The sequence below is a fragment of the Leopardus geoffroyi genome, chromosome A2 (genome assembly GCF_018350155.1).
Source record: "Leopardus geoffroyi isolate Oge1 chromosome A2, O.geoffroyi_Oge1_pat1.0, whole genome shotgun sequence".
Classification (NCBI taxonomy): domain Eukaryota; kingdom Metazoa; phylum Chordata; class Mammalia; order Carnivora; family Felidae; genus Leopardus; species Leopardus geoffroyi.
Genome location: NC_059331.1, coordinates 35145218 through 35151256, shown reverse-complemented (window position 1 = coordinate 35151256; position 6039 = coordinate 35145218).

Below are 6039 nucleotides of genomic sequence, written 5' to 3'. Positions count from 1 at the left end.
TGTCCTCCCCCAATTCCTCTGTTGAACCCTAACCTCGACTCACTCAGAACGTGACTGTATTTGGAAACGGGCGCTTTAACGAAATAATTAAGATAAAACGAGGCTGTTAAGGTGGGCCCTAGTCCAATTTGATTGGCATCCTTATAAGAAGAGACTAGGACACTTACAGAGAGAGACCAAGGGCACACAGGACAGGGAGAAAAAAATCATGTCAAGAGGCAACAAGAGGGCGGCAGTCCACAAGCCAAGGAGAAAGGCTTCAGAAGAAACCAAACCCTGCTGTTAACCTTGATCTTGGATTTCCAGACGTGCCCTTGTTTAAACCACCCAGTCAGTACTGTGCTGTTAAGCCAAAGCGTCTGTATTTTCAATCAGCTCCACAGGTGATTCTTCTACTCTGACAAGTTTCAGAGACTCTAACCCATCACCCTTGTTACTCGGATGTGATTTTCAAAATAGTAGCTTTCGCATCTCAACTTCTCAACCAGAATCTGCATTTGAATAAAATTCTCAGGTGATTTATATGCATAATAAAGGCTGAGAGACACTGTCCTGGGGTACATTCTAAGGTTGCCATACTTAGCCAGTAAATGTTTGTGGTATTTGGGATCTGTTCATACATACATTCATATAAAGATATATTTATACTGGGGCGCCTGGGTGGTGCAGTCGGTTAAGCGTCCGACTTCAGCCAGGTCACGATCTCGCGGTCCGTGAGTTCAAGCCCCGCATCAGGCTCTGGGCTGATGGCTCAGAGCCTGGAGCCTGTTTCCGATTCTGTGTCTCCCTCTCTCTCTGACCCTCCCCCGTTCATGCTCTGTCTCTGTCCCAAAAATAAATAAACGTTGAAAAAAAAATTTTTTTTTAAATAAAAAAAAAAGAAGATATATTTATACTAAAAAATCATTGCTTACCTAAAATTGAAATTTACCTGGGCATCTTATATTTTATCTGGCAATCCTATCACAACAGCTCATCCTGAAGTGCAGGGGAGAAAATGGATAGGCTCACCAGAATGATGTCAAAACAGGACAAAGACTCACCTTTGGTTTCTAAAAGCTCCTTTATGGTTGCATGTTTCTTGTCCTCAGATTGAGTAGTATAACAACACTCCAAAGGGCTGACATTTCCATTAGCTGAAAGAATAGCAAATCTCAATGATCTTGTCTAATCTTCAGGTCGTGAAATTTCTTACTGGAGACATCTGTAGCAACCCTCGCCCTTAAAGCCGACAACTTATTTTCCGGAAGGCAGCCCCGAGTTCAGAGCTCCTCATAACCCAAGCCGTCTCAGAAACATCACGTGATTATTTCTTATGGTGGTGTCGTATCTCTCAAAGTAAAAATGGCAGGTCATTAATTTTGTTATTTCTTAAAAATCACAGAATATTAGCGCTGGAAAAAAGTATTGTAAATCTCTGAATTTAACCTCGTGGTCTAGTGTTAGTAGTCATAACAATCACTATTTACAGAGCAGTTACAAAACATCAGAGTAATTTACAAACATTCTTTCAAATTTCGAAAAGAGTAGGTATGATGATTCCATTTTTCATAGCAATAACTTGGCTAGTGTTACTGCAAACTTACTATATGGTGGGCACTGTACTATAATGTACTATTCCAATTTATCTTAAGCCTCTAATGTAGATATTATGTACTCCATTTTACAGATAAGGCAAGTTATTTTCCCAAGGTTTGCAGAGCTGATAAGCAATTGAGCAGATACTCAAACACAGGAAAAAATCTCTAAAGCCTTCACTGCTAGTTACTGACATCACCTCACCTGATAGAGGTGGCAAGTCAAAATCAAAGAATTTAACCCACCTCCCTCTTGTCAGAGCTGAAATTTAAATAAAAACCTGTGATTTTGAAAACTATCCTTTGTGTGAGCAAAGTAGAGAACTGACTTGGCTAAAGGTCCAGGCTATGGTCTCATAATAACCAGTGACTCAGTCAGTATCAGGACTCTACCCTGAAGAGCTTCAGTTCAAAAATGTTCCCACCCTCTGCACATGGCAGCTGGGGAGGAGAAAACAAAGGCATCCAGGTAGGTCACGTGACAAGCCACGGTCGCCAGGATTGACCAACTGGACTTACATAGTATTGCATGGATATAGCAGGACTGGACCAAGAAAAAAAAAATCAAGAAAGGACACATAGAAACATAGCATCTGTGTAAGGGCTCAAGGGCTAACATTTGCAGAGTATCGGAACATATTAGAGCATATTTATTCATTCGTTCAACAAGCCAGTATTGAGTGCTCTCTATTTGCCAAGCATTCATCCACTCTCTGGAGAGCCGACCTCAGTTTCAATAGAATAACAGAGTACCTCAGATATTCTTCTTTAATCATCGTGGGAAATATTCTTCGCACACCACCAAGTGGTAGTCACCTTTTACTCCACAAATTTTTGAATTTACAAACCAATTAAGTTTTATAACAGCATATTCCACATGTATTAGCATATTAGGCTCTGCTTCCTAGTATCAGTGTGAACCTTGGGAACATTTCTTATCCTCTCTGGGCCTCAATTTCCTTATCTGTAAAGTATTGGTACAAAGAATATCACGCTAATAGGGTGGCCGTGAGGATTGATAGCCAATGGTTTTCAAGTAGCTAGAAGGATGTCTGGTTCGCGATCGCTATAAAGTGTTACCTATCAGTGAAAGTAAACTGAGGCTCCAAGATCAGATTTCTTCAAAGATGGTGCCTGGACCACCTGAGTCAAAATCTCTTAGGGCAGTTGTTAAAAAAGGTGATTCCTGGGTCGCCTATCTACTGAATCAGAATCTCAGGAGAAACATTGCCACGTAGCAATGAGAAAGAATGAAATATGGCCTTTTGTAGCAACGTGGATGGAACTGGAGAGTGCTATCCTAAGTGAGATAAGTCATACAGAGAAAGACAGATACTGTATGTTTTCACTCTTATGTGTATCCTGAGAAACTTAACAGAAGACCACAGAGGAGGGGGAAAAAAAAGTTAGAGAGGGAGGGAGCCAAACCATAAGAGACTCTTAAAAACTGAGAAAAAACTGAGGCTTGATGGGGAGTGGGAGGTGGGGGAGGGTGGGTGATGGGTATTGAGGAGGACACCTGTTGGGATGAGCACTGGGTGTTATATGGAAGCCAATTTGACAATAAATTTCATATTAAAAAAAAAAGAATCTCAGGAGAATCTCTGGTTATTACGAGACCTCCTTGCCTTTCAGGTGATTCTTATGTACATAAATGTTTGAGAAGCCCTGTCTTGGAGAAGAGAACTGCTCATCTCTCAGTGGTAGTATCTTCGCCGACCAGCAGATGAAAGAAGGTGAGTCCTCCAGAAAGAACTCAGTCCCTGGCATATAGCAGAGCGCCATATAAAATGGAATTTTAAGTGGTTCTTTTCAAGCTAACAAGTCGTCCTAATAATAGAACCAGAATTTCAATGCATGTCTGTGACTCTTAAGGCCTGCTTCAGCCACCCCACCAGCAGGAATAAAAACGTACCCGGGAGAAACTCACCTGCCTCTAAATGGAGTGGAATGAAATCTCTCAGAACATCTTCATCACTCGTGTTGGACGTCAGGCCACCTTTTCCATTAAACCAGAGCATCATTTCTGGCACTAATTTGTGGTGGTCCCCTTTATCCTAAGGAAGTCTTGTGCTGAAGGGCAGACCCTTGGGTGTCTGTTAGAAGGGTGGGTGGGGCCTGCCAAAGCCAACGTTTCTAATTGAAAGCATCTGTCTAGCATGTAAGACCTCACTTTGGAGCCGTAGTTAAGAGCTGAAGGCTGTTAAGAGCTCACACCAGGAACACTGCCTGCAACCAGAATGGCCTTTTGGTCCAACCGTATCACTTCTGAGATTTTTCTTTAGATGGGGGTTTAATGGTCAGAAGGGGACAAGGTCAACCAGCCTGAGCTCTTCAACAAGTCAATTTTAAAGGGGGGAAATAGAGAGGGTAGGGACTACTTTAGATTAAAAGACACTTAAGAGATAAGTAACAGCCATAGGTGATTCAGCCTCTTGCTCGAGGTCTGATTTGAAAAAAAAACACTATATAAGAATATGAAAGCATTTTGCACAATTGAGAAATTTCCAACTAAACTTAGTATTAGGTAATATTAGCAAATTATATTTAATTTTGTTATGTATGATAATTTGATGGTTATATAGGGAAATGTCCTCATGTTTATGAAGAACATATTATGTACTGTGTTAGGCCAAAATGTCAGGATGAAAGTTTTATTTTTAAACGTTAAGAAAAATATAGATCAAGTATATATGGCTAAACATAAACAGGCTAAATATAGATGCTAGTCATACAATGATATTCATTATACAATCCATTTTAAGGCTTTCTTGTTTTGAAACTTTACATAACAAAAAGCAAATAAAAAAAACCTTGAATTGGACAGTTTGAGCCCGACAAATCCACTTCTAGAAGTTTTTCTATATTTATGTGTTTATTAAACAAATGTGCCAAGCAGTAAGAAAATAATTAGGTAAGCATTTAAGTTGATTTTTGCAGTGTTATGTGTAATAGATAAAAGCTAATTTTTTCTTTTGAAATTTTTTTTAAGTTTATTTATTTATTTTGAGAGAGACAGAAAACATGAGTGGGGAAGAGGCAAAGAGAGAGGGAGAAAGAGAATCCCAAGCAGGCTCTGCATTGCGAGCACAGAGCCTGATCATGAGGCTTGATCTCACATACTGCAAGACTCTGACCTGAGCCGAAATCAAGAGTCAGACACTTAACTGACTGAGCCACCCAGGTGCCCCCCCCAAAAATAATTTTTTGAAAAGCTAAATGTCCAACAATTAGATACTGCTGAATGGTGGGGCGCCTGGGTGGCTCAGTCGGCTGAGCATCCGACTTCGGCTCAGGTCATGATCTTACAGTTCATGAGTTCAAGCCCTACGTCGGGCTCTTTGCTGACCGCTCAGAGCCTGGAACCTGCTTCAGATTCTGTGCCTCCCTCTCTCTCTGCCCCTCCCCCACTAGCGCTCTGTCTCTCTCTCTCTTTCTCTCTCAAAAATAAACATTAAAAAATTAAAAAAAAAAAGACACTGCTAAATGAATTGCAGTTCATGTATACAATGGGGAGGTGTGCATCTCATAAAGACAATGAAGGATATAGGTGCCTGTTTCCAGAGTCGTGAAGCCATATGTGCAAAATAAAATTGTTACATGAAAAAAGCAGATACAAAAGAGCATGCAGGCTGTTTTTGTGAGATATTTTGTAAAAAATATATACATATATACATTTAATACTGTTTTTACAAGCTGATGTGAATTGAGAACTTACTAGTTTCTAGTGCCTGGACCACATCATGATTATTTCATAATTATCAGCATTGTCCAGATTGGGAAGTTGAGGCACAGAGAAGTTCAGTCACTTGCCCAATATCTTCCAGCTAAAAGAAAATCGAAACCTATGTCTGTGGGATTTCTAGGCCCAAAGCCCTTGTGCTCTGCCCTGGGTCTCTATCCAGGCAGACAATCAGCCCCAACGCCAGCGTATTAACACTGGTTCTGACTGTATGATGGGAGGATGAGTACTTGTATTCCTGATATGTTCCCCTATAGCTTTTATTTTTTTCTATAACACTAATATCTGGGGCTCCTTGTATAAATTTAGGAACAAATCATTAAAAAAAAAAAAAAAGGAAAAAAACACATCTAGGAGCAGAATTCTCCTGATCTGGGCACAGACATCCACCATTGTCTGTGTGATGCTGTCTGTCTACTCTGTGGCCGCCCTGGGAGGCTGTTTCTAGGGACCTGCTCTGATTTTCTCTGTGTACATGTGCCTGGCTGAAACCCAGTGTGTCTAATGTTGTCACACCTCTTGCCGAACTTCCCTTATAGTATCTTCCACTTTGTTGTAGGTCGTATTTGCCAAAGGTCAGTCATATCCATTTCTCTCGTCCCACATGCTTTTCTTCATATAGGACTTGTCTGTGATCTTGCTATTCCCCCAACAAAAGATGGTGTCTAGGGGCATCTGGGAGGCTCAGTCAGTTGAGCGTCTGACTTCGGTTCAGGTCTT